This window comes from Pinus tabuliformis, chromosome 9, assembly GCF_031772625.1.
Source record: "Pinus tabuliformis cultivar Carrire ecotype Pingquan chromosome 9, CPIR1, whole genome shotgun sequence".
NCBI classification, from domain to species: domain Eukaryota; kingdom Viridiplantae; phylum Streptophyta; class Pinopsida; order Pinales; family Pinaceae; genus Pinus; species Pinus tabuliformis.
Window position 1 is genome coordinate 818,216,592 of NC_142307.1, and position 14,482 is coordinate 818,231,073.

At 41.1% G+C, this 14,482-nt stretch overlaps 1 protein-coding gene across 2 annotated transcripts in view; it reads left to right on the forward strand.

Moving 5' to 3' along the window:
- The window catches only part of LOC149151304 (indigoidine synthase A family protein), a 351,057-nt gene that overhangs the window by 168,116 nt on the left and 168,459 nt on the right, over positions 1–14,482 (forward strand). The window lies entirely within an intron of this gene.

Below are 14,482 nucleotides of genomic sequence, written 5' to 3' on the forward strand. Positions count from 1 at the left end.
AGGGTGGGATCGACATCCTTGTCTTCTGATGCATCAATCTTCTTCCAGTTGGTGATCATTGGCATAGCCATAGGTCTATAGTCTCCCATCTCGAACCTTTTCAGGATTTCTGTAGCATACCTTCCTTGCCCAAGGAAGATTTCTCCTTTCTGCTGCCAAACTTCCAACCCTAGGAAATAATGCATTCGTCCCAGATCCTTCATATCGAACTTTGTGGCTAGATTCTTCTTGCAGTCTTCAATGAGTCTGGATGATCCTATCAGGAAGAGATCATCCACATATAATACTAAGATAAGTGGTTCGCTCTCTATGACCAGATAGTAGAGATTCAGATCCGCGTCACTCTTGACAAACCCCATCTTCTGCAAGTAGCCATCTATTCGACCATACCACGCTCTTGGTGCCTGCTTCAGCCCATACAAGGCTTTCTTCAATCTGCATACATGAGACTTCTTCTCATGAGTTTCAAAGCCCTCTGGTTGTTCAATGTATACTTCTTCTATTACCCTGTTCAAAAATGCCGTCTTGACATCCGTCTGATGGATCTCCCATCCCATCTGGGCTGCAAGAGATATCACTGTCCTAATAGATGTATACTTGGCTACCGGGGCGAAGGTTTCTTCATAGTCAATCCCTTCCTTTTGAGCATACCCCTTAGCCACAAACCTGGCCTTGTATTATTCAATACTGCCGTCCGCAGCATATTTGATCTTGTAGATCCATCTTGAACCTACCATAGATCTGTCTTGAGGCCTTGACACGACCTCCCAGGCATCGTTTACCATTATGGAGTTATACTCGTCCCCCATCGCATCTAGCCAGACCTAATGCTGAGCTGCTTCCTTGAAGCTGGTAGGCTCTCCATCCTAAGCTACTAATGCCTAATACCTGTCTGGCTGTTTTCGCTCCCTTTTATTGTTCCTTGGCTCTCCGATGAAGTTCTCTGCATCACGCAGAATCTGACGAAGTTCCCTGCTGGTTCTTCCTCTGCGAACAGTTGCTTCTGTTCACTCCTCTTCCTTATCCTGAGAATCTTCCTGATCTGAGGAAGGATTCTTCACTAACGTTGGTTGAAGAGGCATGACCAACAGATCCTCTTTCAATTGCTCCTTGGAAGGCATTTCGCAAGATCTTCTGAAAGCTCTATCCTCCATGAACTTTACATCTCGTCGTACTACTACCTTCCTGCTCCTTGGATGATAGATCCTGTATGCCTTAGCATTCTCGCTATATCCTGCCAGATACCCCTTTTCTGCAGTTTGATCTAGCTTCTTCCTCTTTTCTTCGGGTATGCGACAATATGCCAAACTCCCAAATATCCTGAAATGACTTACTTCAGGTGTCTTCCCAGTGAAGACTTTTTCTAGAGTAATCTTGCCCAATGCCTGATGAGGAGTCCTGTTCTGAACGTAGACAACTGTGTTGCATGCTTCTGCCCATAGGAATTTTGGCATATCCTGATCATACAACATGGCCCTAGCTTCTTCTACAATAGTCCTGTTTTTCCTTTTTGCCACCCCATTCTGCTTCGGATTGTAGGGAGCTGTCCACTCTCTTCTGATGCGCTCCTTAGCACAATAATCAGTGAAGTCCTTATCGACATATTCTCCACCATTATCTGAGCACAAGACTTTTATTTTCTTACATGTCAGATTCTCCAATAGAGCCTTGAACTCCTTGAATCGACAGAAAACCTCATCCTTGGTTTTTAGAAAATAGATCCAAGTTTTCCTTGAGTGGTCATCAATGAAGGTAAGGAAATACTCAGCACCACTGAGAGCTTTGATGGACACAGGTCTGCAGATATCTGAGTGTATCAATCCTAGTACACTCTTGGCCTTGTGGTTGCTCCTAGGAAATGCCGCCTTGGCATACTTTCCTAGAGTGCATCCCCTACGTACATCATCTCGTTCCGTACTCAAATCCAGAACTCCTGTTACAGTGCTCCTGAGAATTCTCAGAGCTCCATGGTGCAAGTGACCCATCCTTCTGTGCCATAGTTCGTTCAAGTCTTTGTCCCCATGACTGCCTATTAGTGTCATTGGAGATTCTAGTTGTAATATGTACAACCGATTACTTTTGATCCTGATCTGCACTTTATTTTTCCAGCTCGGGTGTTTGATGTATACCTTTTCCTTGATGAAGTAGATGTCATAGCCCTTGCCTTGTTTTTGTGACACGAAAAGTAAGTTCATCCCCAATCCTGGCACATGCAACACATTTGTGGCACGGAACTGCTCTCCTGATTCTGTCTGAAAAACTATGGTACCCTTTCCTATTGGAGTACACTTTACCTTGTTCCCCATGGTGATCTGAAAGTTCATCTTCTCTTTTCGATATTATGAGAAACACTCCCTGATTCCTGTCATATGCCACGAGGCTCCACTGTCTATATACAATACTTTTGATGATGCAGCACTAGTCATGCACGCCACTCCTTCTTCCAACTTGGAAGCCAACATAGAGAAATCGAAATCTCTCTCTCTCTAGTGCAATCTTCTGAAAATTTGCTTGAGTCTCCTGAGGTGGATGCTTCTGCATCGTGGTCTCGACCCATAACTGATTTTCCCTTTCTGTCTCTGATTACTTGCTCTAATACCATGTGAAAAATTCTATGACTACAGCAACTGATTTACTTTTCCTACTTATTTCATCATAAATTATTCATTAAATTACTTCAACAAACATTAAAATAAGTACTGCTGCAGATCTCACACCGTAATATAGAAACAAACATATGCACAGATTGACACAGTTATTTTGGATTAATGTCCCCGTAAAAACTCAATGTGGGAAAACCAGTGCAGCAAGGGAGGATTTTATTATTCAGCAATTTTCTTGTACAACAGGGTGCCAAACTGGCTTACTCGCAGATAGACAAACTTCCAGCACTCTTCTAACCCCAGCGTAGGCCCTACTGACCTCTGCTACAGTTTGAAACCCTCTGCGTCAACCTACTGAGGCTCTGCGCAACCTCTTTGGGTTTTTGTGTCACTCTTACAGCCTTTGCGTGGATGACGCAGGCCCTTCTGGCTCTGCGCAGTCTCTGCTACCTCTGCCTGGCTTCCTCTAGCTCTGCGTCTGCCTCTTCTGCGCTGATCTCCGTCTCTCTGTTCTGTACTTGTTGCCTCTTGACTGCTTTCTAGACCTCTGTTTCAATTTCTCAGCGAACCCTGCTCTGGAAATTGAACTGACTGGTCTTCCTCAGTGTGTTCTCCAAGTGCCCCTCAAGCCTCCTCTTATACTTTTTTTCTGTTGACATCTCAACAACCGAGATTAAGTCCTTAATCAACGGCTAAGATTAGATCTGGCTTGATCCATGTCTTTTGGACCATTCTAACACAGATTCATATTAATACACATTAATATTTTGACTCCATTAAAAATATTAATTATTTTAATATCTCTTGATCTGTTTTGAATTTGCCCAAACCATTTTTGGGTATTGGAGATCTCATGTGTCCCAACCTCTCCACCAAATTTCGTGGCTAGAGCACATTCAATGCTGCCCCAAATCAATATTTGGTGCTTCACATGGCCTTACATGGCCTCCTATCCCAACCAAGTGTTGCTTGAACCTGTTAATACCCCCACCAATAGATTTTTGGCAATATTTGCAGATCATTTTTCCATCAATCATATCACAATGAGCCCATGCAGTACCCTTGGCTTTTGGAGGCATGATGACTACTACTTAGCTCAAACTCTCTACTATTCCACTACTTTAGCAAAAACTGAACACTCTCCAAGCTCCCAATCAAACTCACAAAAGCTCCAAATGAGATGTGTGAGGCAAATGAGGGGGGTGAGCTCCTTTTAAAGGCTTGGAGAGGGTGACATCAACCCTAGGGAAGCACTTTCAAATATGTAAATTTCTATATTTTGATGTTTTAAGGCTTAGCAAGGTGAAACAACTTCAAATCAGATCAACGTCCAAGCCTTAGTTGAATTTTGCTTGAAACCCTAACCCTAGTAACTTGCCTTGAAGGGCAAAATTTTTAGGAGAGAGAAATAATTTTTTATGAGTTTCGATCAACAAAATGGATGCTAGTGCCTTCCATCTACTTAGGTGATGGAGTCTTAGGGATTTTGACCAGGGAAATATCAAACCCTTGAAGGGAGTAAGGGGGAGAACCCTAGGTTTTCACTTGCTAACCATAACCATCAATTTATGATCATCCTCTATTTGAGGAAAACCCCTAATCAAGCATCAAAGCTACTCCAAGGGTTCAAAATCCAAATATGGGTGCCACACGTCATCTCCACGGGTGTCAAGTAAGTAATGTGGTGCTTCCTCTCTCCAACATTAGGGCTCCATCAGGTGCAACAAACCCTCCTTCATCATCCTGAGGACGACTATCATCATCTGGGCCCTAGATCATGGCATGGCCATCAAGTAGTGTAAGGGCCAGCCTGGGGCTATGCTGGGTCCACTAGTACATCATCAAGAATCCTTCATGCTAGGCAAGAGAAAACCAACATTCTATCTCCTAGGGGTACTTTGGTATGTATGTCAACTACTCAAGTCATCAAAAGGCCCAACACTCTGCCAAAAATGGGCAATATTCATTTGCTAAGTCATCATGCTCTTTGGAATATAATGTTATGGCTTAGGCATTATGTGGAGTGGGGTGCCCTTAAGGGCTCTGTTGCTTTGGACTACCTGGAAAAACCAATTCAAACTCAATTGAAAGCAACCATTCATTAGAGACTAAGATCATAAATGCATTTAAATGGACCATGCTTGAGTGTTAAGGACATATTGATACTTCAAATTAAGATCACCTTCAAATATCTAACTAGACCAAGTCCTGTACAAGTGTTCCCTACATCTGTAGTGGTGGCTAAGTAGTTGACCCTATTAGGTGCTTCCAACCTTCAAGGGGAGGTGGCATTTTCAAGATTAACCCTTCAATCAGTAGATGTTGGTGTAAGTGGCAATGGAGGGGAAAGATGTCATGGCTAAGTGCCATGGTTAGGGGACTAGCTAGTGGGAGTCCACATCCTGAGTGTATAGATGTAATGGAGGGAGCAATCGTGGATGTATGAGTTACCTTGTTTGACCTGCTTTTTCCAACCCTCTGTGCACTTGTTGCTTCTTTTTGATAATGCTTTGTATTTCGGTGCATAGCTCAAGAATCAAAGCTTGCTCTTTATGAATTTTGATAAGATGGAGCATCAAGTGTTCAAGAACTGGGTGATGGCTAATGAGAGGGTAGAGCTCATGCTAGGCTTTTTCCCACACGCTAACTTATGTCCCGAACATCTTTTGCATTTTGATTCTTTTTATTTCATTGTGGCCATATTATGCTTTTCCATTCTTTTAGCTGCATCAACCACTAGGGTAATGTTTTTTGGCCCTACTCAACGCTGTGGATAAGAGTGCCAATCACAGTGAACCAATAATAGTTAAACCTGAAGAGTGGAGAGGGTATCAAGGGCTAATGACGTGATATGGAAATTGTTAAGTATGTAAAGGGAGAATGAACATGCTATTTCAATCCAGGCTTTCCAAGAAAAATAGGGTTAGCTCACCCCTTACGCTTGCCCACACCTTGGGTCAGGCCTGGAATGATGCCCTGGAGGTTGATGCAGCTAAGCATAATTGGTCACATTCAATAGGAAAATGTACCACAAAATGCAAAAGATGGTCTGGACAAACACATTTAGCGCGTGGGCAAAAGCCAATACATGAGCTCTACCCCATCATCATGGCCATAATCCTGGTTCTTATAGGTTCTATGAGCCTCCTTCATCATATAGGAACCCATGATTGTCCCAACCCTTGGTGGGCAATGAATTGCCCTACCTTAAAAGGGGTTATTCACTGCTATATCTTATACATCATGCTCTTACCCCTTGAGCCTTGAGCAGTTAATCAAAGAAAATCATAAAAAGGCAAAAGGCATATAAAGAAGGGTGGAAAAATCAAGGTCGGGGCACCTCATGTACCACGATTGCTCCCTCCTATACATTATAAAACAAAGTGTGGGCTTCCCTTGTATTAGCTACCTTTGTACCCCGCATGTGGCCAAGGGACGCCCCTTTTCATCCCCTACTTCATTCACCTATCTGTCACATGCCACCACCTTTGAAGGACATGCCTTGAACATATTATCCCCTTTAGAAGTAGAAACCACCTACTAGGATACTTGGGTAACCCCATTTGGAGTTTAGGAGACATTGGCACATCCCGAAGGCCATTATGGAAGGGCAGGCCATTATGAAGTCCCCACCTGTGGTCCATGGTTGGTAAGCTCATTTACTCGATATCTCTAATGACTTGTTGTACTGGAAGGCTAGGGGATGCTTTGGATCTAATGCAGGATTGCATATGGTCAACATCTTGGGTTTTGTCTCCCTATATGGGGTCCTAATCCTCTAGAGAGCTACATTGGCACATGTAGGGTGTGTGTTGAGAGTGATGGGCCTTTACAGCAGTAGACGGTACTCCATGGATCCCCGAGGATGTTAAGAGATTGCGCGAGGTTCACCTATTGGCCGAGGAAGATGCACTTGGTTCACCTTTCCCCAATTGGCCACACAGATGTACCATACACTTGGCAGCTGACCTAGGACTTGTAGGATGATGTGGCATCACCTACACCATCATCAGAGTGCTTGCAGATGATCTACAGGTATCCTCAACTCATTTGGAGACCCACGAGGCTATTATTGTGCCCCCATACCCATGGGGGCACCATAGGTTTATTGTTTGGAGAACAAGGGGCCAACCCATTGCCCATCACTTTTGAGGGTCCTATAATTCATCATTTGACCTCTTAAGAGGCTTATTCTTTCATTTGTCAGCTAGTTTGGTGGGCTTGTCACGAAAAGTCAGATTATTAGTACATTATTTTATTTTTGGGGCCTATGTAGGCCAAGGAGACTAGTTCGAACTCCTCATTAGTGTATAAATAGAAGTGAGATGAGTTCATTTGCTCATCATCACTTTGGATTGGATCTATTCTCTCTCTTGAAAATTTTGCACTTTTTCTTTGAGGATGAATTGTAGCTTTATGGATGAATTTTGATGTGTGGATTTGGTTTATCTTATCTTGGAGCTTCTCTATTGTCAAATTGTGTATGCTTGGATATGTTATATTACATGTAGTACATGCTTTTAATGCTATTTTTGTTTTACTTCATCATATACATTGGATTGGGATTTTCGCTATTTTTAGAGCTAATTGCTGCATGCATTTACTCCTTACATTGTGGAAATTTGTCTCTATATAACATCTCTCAATGTATGGGCCATGTAATTTGAATGAAATCTCCTAGGGATAATTCTATCAACGAATTCATCTTGATAAGCCATCACCTTTTTCACATCGAAGTATAGAAGTTGCAAGATTGCTTCTCTTTGCCCTAGAAGGCTAGCGAGGTAGTTTTGAGGCCTCCTTGACTAAGAACCAAGGTCCTCTTTCATTATTATCATAGACTCCATTTTCCCAAGACTAAGGCACTGATCTACCAAGAGGTGGTAAACTAAAATAAACTTTTTTTCACCTTTTCCTAGGTCTAGCCAAATTGGGTCACATAGGGCATCATTTTCCCGACAAAATAGCCCTCCAAAAAGTTTGATTTTCTAGCCTCTCCTGCGCTGGTGTCTCCTCAAGGCCTCCTCCAATTTGGAAGCCATTTCGACGGTGGAGTTGTGAGAAAATCCAAGCCCTAGCTCCGAGATCAAACTTTTCCCTAGTATCCCCAAGGCTAGTGCCTCAAAGGATCAATTCAACACCTTTAGGTGAAAATTATTTATTTTATCCTTTCCCCTTCCTTGTCTGGGTTAAAAACATCATTGGTTGCTAAAATCTTACCTCCTAACCAGTGTTTTACGAAACGGCTGGCTCGAAACCGAAACGACCGAGCCAGAGCCTTTCTGGGTCGACTCGGTGGCTGAATCGCTTCAACTGGCCGGGTCGGCTCGGTGGTTGAATCAGTTCGGCTGGTCGGGTTGTTACTGCGCTGGCTGAGCTGGTGATTGACTCGGCCGGCTCGATAACAACTCGGTCGGCTTGGTGGCTGTGGTCGAAAAACGGGTTGCAAATTTTTTTGGGGCGAAAAAAAGGACCCCACAACCAATTCTAATTTGGCTTAGGGTTATTTGGGGTCCATTTACCTCTCCCAAATCCGATAAAAACTACCCAACCCCTCTCATTTCCTCACAGCTATCTCATTGCATTTGTGTGAGAATTTGTGAAGAGTTGTGCATTTTGTTTTTGGAGCAGCAGTGAGGAGTCTTGGGCAAGCATTGGAGTAGCAGTGAGGAGCTTCTTGGGCAGCCATTGGAGCAGCATTGAGGAGTTGGTTTGTTGGAGCAACATTGAGGAGGTGGTTTGTGCCTAAAGGTATTTTTTTTCACTGCTAAAATCTGTTTTTTGCCTATTTATTTTTGTGTAAATCTAGAAATTGAAAAGAGTGTTTTTTGTAAAAGAAATGAACATTGAAGCAATGCTATTTTTTTGTTTTCATTTTCAGATTTTTTCCTTTCATTTCCAAGTCAAAAAATGGCACCTAGAGTGAAAGATGTTGCTTGGGCATATGTTGAAATGGTTGATAATCAAATGCATTGCAAATTTTTCTATTGAAAAATTAAGGAGGGTCCTGTGGGCATTCATAGGCTGAAACGACACTTGGCAGGTATTAGAGGCCAAATTACCCCATGTGAATCACTACAAATTGAGGAGATTAGGAAGGAGTTGTTAAATAACTTTGAGAAGTTTTAGGAAGAAAAAACTAGGCAAAAAGAAACAGAGGCTGAAATTGGGAGGAAGAGGAGTATACAAGAAGTGATGGCTACCAACCCCCATTTTGATTTTGAGGGCTCTTCTTCTATCCCTTGTACTGATGCATCCAACCCCTTTCGTTATGTTCCTCCCTCTTTGGATTCCATGCAAGAAAAAAAGTTAAGGTTAAAATGAAAAAGAAGGGTGATATGAATATCAAAAGTTATTTCAGTATCACAACTTCCTCTCCATCAAATGCACATGGTCCTCAAGCTAGTAGAACTTTGCAACCCACTTTACATGACCATTGGAAGAAAGAATTGAGGGAGACTGCTTGTGATTACATATCTAGATGGTGGTATGATGCTGATATCCCTTTGAATGCTCCCCGTTCACCATATTATGAGCCTATGTTTGATGCCATATTTGTTGTTGGAAAGGGCTTCAAAGGCCCTACTATGCATGACTTAAGGGGGCATCATTTGGAGAAAGAAATTTCCTCCATTAATGAGTATTTGAAAGGAACCATCATAAACTTTCTTATCTTTTGCCCACAGGGAACCATGTTTCTAAAATCAGTTGATGCATTTGATAGGGTGAAAGATGGACAATTGTTGTTTCAGCTATTGGATGAGGTTGTTGAGGAGGTGGGGGTGGCTAATGTTGTTCAAATCGTCATAGATAATGCCTCTAACTATTTTCTTGCTGGTAAACTGTTAGAGGAAAAACACAAAACCATCTTTTGGACCCCATGTGCTGCACATTGCATAGACCTCATGCTTGGGATATTGGCAAATTAGATTGGGTCAAGAACACTATAGATGATGCCAAAAGCATAAAAAACTTTATCTACAATCATTCATGGATTTTGAGCTTGATGAGGAGACATATAGGGGGCAGAGATATTATTAGGCCTGCCATAACTAGATTTGCAACTCATTTTTTGACATTGCAATCTATGCTTTCCTAACATAGAAACTTGCAAAAGATGTTTTCCAGTGATGATTGGAATCAAAGCCAGTGGTCTAACAAACATGAAGGTAAAGATTTCAAAAAGAAAGTTAATGAAGAAATATTTTGGAAAAAGGTAGCAAAGATTGTGAAGATTGCTAAGCCACTAGTTATGGTGTTACGGTTGGTGGATGGGGAAAGATTGACTACGGGCTTCATTTATGAGGCTAGGATCAAGCAAAGGAGCAAATAAAGAGGGCATACAAGGATAGAGTGGCTAAGCATGGGCCCATTTGGGCGATCATTGATGAAAGATGGAACAATCAACTCCATCGCCCTATAGATGTAGCTGGGTATTTTTTTGAACCCATGGTATCATTATAAAGCTCTAGAGGCAGGAGCTTTGGGTGGGGAGGTTAGAGATAGATTGATTGACTGCACTGATCGCATGATCCCATTAGAGTGTGGTCAGCTGGAGATACACCGACAGGTCACAACTTTCAGCAAAGCCACAGGTACCTTTGGCAAGAACCTAACAAAGATTGCAAGGGAAGCAAATGAGCCAGGTAAAAAAAATTTCAATTTTCAAATTCCTATTTTGTTAAATTGTTTATAATTTGAAAATTGGATATAATTTGTTGAGCTAACTCATTACACTACTATGTTTTTTGCAGCACAATGGTGGGAGGCTTTTGGTAGTCATTGTCCTCAATTGTAGAAGTTTGCAATTCGTATTTTGAGTCAAACTTGCAGTGCTATTGGGTGTGAGCACAATTGGTCTATCTTTGAGAGGATTCACACAAAGAAGAGAAATCGTTTGGATAAAAAACGGTTAAATGATCTATTCTATGTCCAATACAACCTTCGACTCAGACGCAACCAATTGCTAAACAAAAGACCTGATTCAGATCCCATTGTGTTGCAAGATATTGATCCAACATCAGATCAGGTAGTGGAGAGTCATCCAATAGAGTTTGATTCTGATGAGGAACTTGATTTGGATTTACAGATGGAGGCATCACTCTAACAAAATGTTCAGTTGAATGTAGATCCACTTCTACTAGCCTCAGGCCCAGCCCCAAGTCCTCTAGTTGCAGGCGCTTCCTCTGCTTGGCCACGACGAAAGCGCATATTTCGTCTATCTCAGCATGCAACTGCTGCACAACCTGCTAGTGCTACCACTTCTACAATTGCAGTTAGAGACGATGATGAGGAGGAGCCATGGGTTTCCTTATTTGACTCTGATTCAGACTCTGAGCCAGATGATGTTGGCTCCTCTAGTAGTAGCCAATAGTACTAGTGACTAGTGATGTTTCACAGTTTACTTTTGTTGTAGAGGCCATTTCTAGCCTCCTTGGTTATGTGTTTTTGTTTTGATCTCTATATCATCATTCATGTATGTATTGGACAGTGCACTGGGTGCCATTTTGATATAATGGATATATTCATGAGCCTACTTTGATCATATGTTGTCTTCTCTCTATATTCTAAAGCTTTGTGTTTGGAAACATGAATGAAAATATTTAAAATTATGTCTTTTTATAAAAAAAAATATTTAATGTATTTCTTACAATGTCCGAGTCATTGGAATCAAATTGGTCAAGTCGATACCGAGTCGGAGTTGGAGTCGGAGCCAACCCTCGGCCGTTTCCGAACTGGAGTCAGAGTTTTAAAACATTGCTCCTAACCTAGGTTGGGTCCACTTGGTCCCGTGTCGTCCCACCCCTTTGAAAAGATAATTCTTCAAGAACCATCCTGGATACCAATTTCAACGAATATTTTCGGGATTGGGAAACTCTTTCACAAGTCATATTCCCTAAACCTAACCCTCAAATCCTCCCATCCTTCTCCTAGAAGACATTGTGCCTTGCTTAGAAAGCAAGCAAGCTCTATTTTAAAATCTCTTCTAGAAAGGATTATTTGGGTCACTCCATATCCACTTATTGATTTATCCTTCATTGGTGACTCTATAACATACCGAGTCTCCTCCCATTGGTGAAAGTCCTTAAATAGTAGGGAGCCTTCGCTGAGGTGGCAATGGGTTAAGTCTCCATTTGTTGCCCTTGGTCTAGCATTTTCCCTTTAGGTCCCCTGCTAGTTTGAGTGGTAACTCTGTTGAAACTAATTTCTTCTGCAATCCTACAAGAATCTTCAAATCTACCCAACAACACTTCTAAGCAAACTTGAGAATGTAGAGATTGCAAAGACTTCAAGCATAGATAATTTTGGCAACGGTCAACCTTTAGGACATGCCCTTTCTCAATACAAGATCTGAAAATTACTTAAATTACAATGGAAATATAGTAGAAGCAAATCAGATTTGAAAGTTTCATTAAGCATGTTGAAGTGACATAGCATTGAACCCCACTGTTTTAATCAGTTTTCAATGGGGATGCATCCCCCAGGGTTGGGTGCATGCAACCCTCGCACCCCATGCACCCGGGACGGGGAGTCTACTAGGGGTGCGTTTCCCCACGCACCCTTTTTGGGGAGTCTTGGGGAGACGCAAGGGGGTGCGTTTCCCCGGTGTGGTGGACGAGACTCCTCAAAGGGGTGCATCTAGGCATCCCCCCTCAAAACCTCAGTATCTAGTATATAATATATAGTAATATACTAGTATGTTTTGCTTTCAATTTAGTTTCTAGAATGATGAATGATAAATTTAATTTTTAAATCAATGTAGATTGTAGAATGATGAATGATATGGATCAATGTATTTGAATATTTCATTATTGATTTTTTTTATTGAATCTCATGGTATGGATGAATAATGAGTATGTCATATGAATGATGTATGTATCAAAATGAATGATGAGGATGGATCAATAGATGTCATTATTTAATTCAATTATTTAATATGAGGATGGATCCATATTACTATTAGTCTATTTAATATTTATGCTTTCATTATTGAACAATGAATATGAACTTGAATTTTATATATATATATATATATACCCTGACGTCCCCCCGCACCCCTAAAATTTCCCTAAAATTTGAGGGTACTCCCACACGTTCCCCCTGTGCATCTCCCCACACCAGTCTTGGTGGAACATTGGTTTTAATTAATCAACATATTAAAGCAACCATGAAGGTTGCTCAATATATGAGGAGAAACATATCTGCACTTCCAAATTTAGGACAGCAATGGTACAATTCATATGATATTGTAATGACGTTAAAGTATGTTACCTCAATTCATCCTAAGTTGGTACAAGTCCTTTAAGCTCATCCCAAGTAAGGAATGTTCAATGCATTCCAAACCCTAGCTAGGGCATCCACAATCAGTGCAAACCCTAATCAACAATACAAAGGCCAAGCAAGGTATCCCATTGAGCTCTATGAGCTAATCCTTGGAGCTTCTAAACAACCCAACATCACTCCAACTATCAAACTTGAAGATCTACCACTTGCATCATTAAAGTTGTCAAGGAAATTCACAAAGACACTCTCCTTCCCTTTATATGCAATAAGATGAGGGGGGCTAAAAGTAAAACATGGACTAAGTCTACAAGAAACCCTAGGCTAAGTCAATAGCTGAAGCACCAAATGGAGACTAAGAGTGCTTCTTAAATTTTAGTGTCCACATGCCACATTAAGGTTTGTCTAACCCTCAAGGTAATGTGCCCTCCAAACTATCTGTTCACATGTTAAGTTTTCCTCCTTCAAGACAGTTCACCTTCTATTTAATGGCTTCTCAACTATAGGTAAGGTGGTTACATGTTCCTAGAGCCAGGTGTCCAACCTCCAATAGCCTAATGCCCTCTTCGAAGTTGGTCACTTGACATGTGCCAGGTGACGAACTTCCAAATGCCTAATGCCCTCCTCCAAGGTAGTTATTCCACTTGTGCCAAGTGCTTATCGTCCTCAACAAGTGCAGCCTTTCAAGATGGCAATTACGCCACATGTTATCTATCACATTAAGAAGTGCACCTCCTTAGAACTAATCCTAAGGAAAATATACACCCAATCCAAATTCTCTGAATCTAAGTTAAACAAAGGGGCTAGAAGACCAAACACCCTTCACATCCCGTAAAGTGCTCTCCTAGCTAGGTGAAAATCCTTTCAGAGCAACCAAAAGCTAACATTCATTTGGTGTATTGTGGCAGTGCTATACTGTGAGCATTGGGAAGTTAACCTTTAGTCTTTGTTATCGTATTTGCACAATGTCTACATAGTGACACATGATATGCTCTCAAAAGCAGATAATTAGTATGCTCAAATATTCTTGGTGATTCAATAGAAAGGGCTCAAGGTCCATATATAATGAGATGTTGAAAGGATTTTGACATTGTGAATCATACCCATAAAATAATAATATTGATAATAGTGTTTAACCTTTAATGAGGAATTCAAGATTACACCAATACATTCTATTAGTAGGGTTTTTTTAGGTTCCATCTTCGCTATGCAAAAAAACGCAGTAGGTTTACTTGAATTTACTTGCTATGTACATCAAATTTAATTATTGCTGTACAATAACCATCTGAAAAAAATTTAGTCATCCAAGAAGAATATTACAGTGATATGGTGGGCCACAGTGTCAAGGACCCTTGTAATGGCCTCCTGTTGGAGACAGGCACCTCAAGATAAAATTGTCTAATTGAAATCTTGTAAATGGCTTAGAAATATATCTAGTTTCTAACTTTCTACTGTGCAACATGGGCACCTGGAAGTAAAATTATTTTATCACATTCTTGTAAATTAAATTTGATAAATGTAATAATGCAATGAAAAACTCGAAAATTCTTTTGTTATGAATTGCATCACCAGATCAAATATTTATGATCCTTGCAATT